The sequence below is a fragment of the Rhinopithecus bieti genome, unplaced genomic scaffold (genome assembly GCF_001698545.2).
Source record: "Rhinopithecus bieti isolate Rb0 unplaced genomic scaffold, ASM169854v2 scaffold_6947, whole genome shotgun sequence".
Lineage (NCBI taxonomy): Eukaryota > Metazoa > Chordata > Mammalia > Primates > Cercopithecidae > Rhinopithecus > Rhinopithecus bieti.
In genome coordinates, this window is record NW_016805294.1 from 172,171 (window position 1) to 173,986 (window position 1,816).

The window sequence follows — 1,816 nt, forward strand, 5'->3', positions numbered from 1 at the left end:
ATACATATGTAACAAACCTGCACGTTATGCACATGTACCCTAGAACTTAAAGTATAATAAAAAAAATGAAAAAAAAACTCATAAGCCCCACATAATTTCTGATACATAAAAACTAGTTAATAATTAATAAAGTATGAAATGAATAGGAGAATAAATGAAAAAGTAAATGAATGAATGAATGAATGAATGAATAAAAATTAGAACAGTAGGTTGATCTGCACTTTATATCAACTCTGTTGTCTACTGGTTATTTCTTGCTGATCTGATTTCCAATTATATATGCTTGTGACTATTTAAAAATGAATTAGGCCAGGCGCAGTGGCTCATGCCTGTAATTCCAGCACTTTGGGAGAACGAGGCAGGCAGATCATGAGGTCAGGAGTTCGAGACCATCCTGACCAGCATGGTGAAACCCCATCTCTACTAAAAATACAAAAATTAGCTGACCATGGTGATGCACGCCTGTAATCCCAGCTACTTGGGAGACTGAGGCAGAAGAATCACTTCAACCCGGGAGGCAGAGGTTTCAGTGAGCAATCACACCATTGCACTCCAGCCTGGGCGATAGAGCCAGACTCCATCTCAAAAAAAAAAAAAAAAGTGAATTATCAGTTGCTTTTTCAATGTAATTTGAGGAGTAAAATATTTTTTAATACCCAGAGCAATCATGGGTATTAATAAAAATGATGCTTGGTAGCATTCATATTAGAAAATAATAGAAAAATGGAAATACTTCTAACTATACAAGTACCATAAATCCTTTTCAGTGACTCTATTGCAGCTATGAGGAATTCTAAAGCTTTTTCACAGGGATTGTTGTCTATTACTTTCATCATTTTATGTGATATGATCCTACCTGTGACAATCCCTTATCCTAAAATCTCAACTAACAAATTGAAGAAATCAATAAAAATTATCTTACTTATATAGTGGTTATCGCTAATTTCATATAAACTCAATTTTATTTCATTTAAAGCTGTATTTGCCTCCATAACTCCTCCATTTTCAATGATTGATTCTGAGGGTGAGGTATATTTTATTCCATCTAGAATGAGAGGTCCTGATCAGAGGATAAAAGGTAGAAAGGTTTTTTCCCCTTATCCTTAAGGAAAATTGTTAGTCCTTCTCCTTGTGTAAGGAAGAAAATAAAATGTTTTTTTTTTTTCATTTTTTGAAGTAAAGTATGACAACTTAGTGCTATTTCCTCTAACTTTTCCCTGAATATGTTCCTGATTCCATAACAATCGTACTCATTCTTTATTTTGCTTTTAGCTGAGTTGATAATAGGCTCCAATATTGTTGTTATTATTGATATTCACTGGCATTCTCTGTTATATAGTGTTCACTAAAAAGCCATGAATATAATTTATTGTGGTAAATTATACAAATACTTGTTCACAAAATGAGAGTATTAACTGACATTTGTCTTTCCTGTTAAGTCTGTTCATTGATGTTGATCATTATTGTTTAATACATATAATTTTTATCAAATTTAAATGGACTAGACTGAATTATGCTGCTTTCTGGATAACAGGATTTTAAGTCAGCAGCATATTTAATATGCATGGACAACCCCCCATAACCTCTCCAATGAATAAACAAACAAACAAACAAACAAACAAATAAATGTATGGCATATCAGCAAACACGGCCTTTACTTGACACTGGGGGAAATACACATGTGTTTTCCCAATGTCATGTGTTATACATATCTAAATATGTGTTGATACATTTAATGTGTGTTTTAATACATACATTTAAATAAATATAAAATAAAATAAATATGTAAAATTAAATAAATATAAAAATATATAGT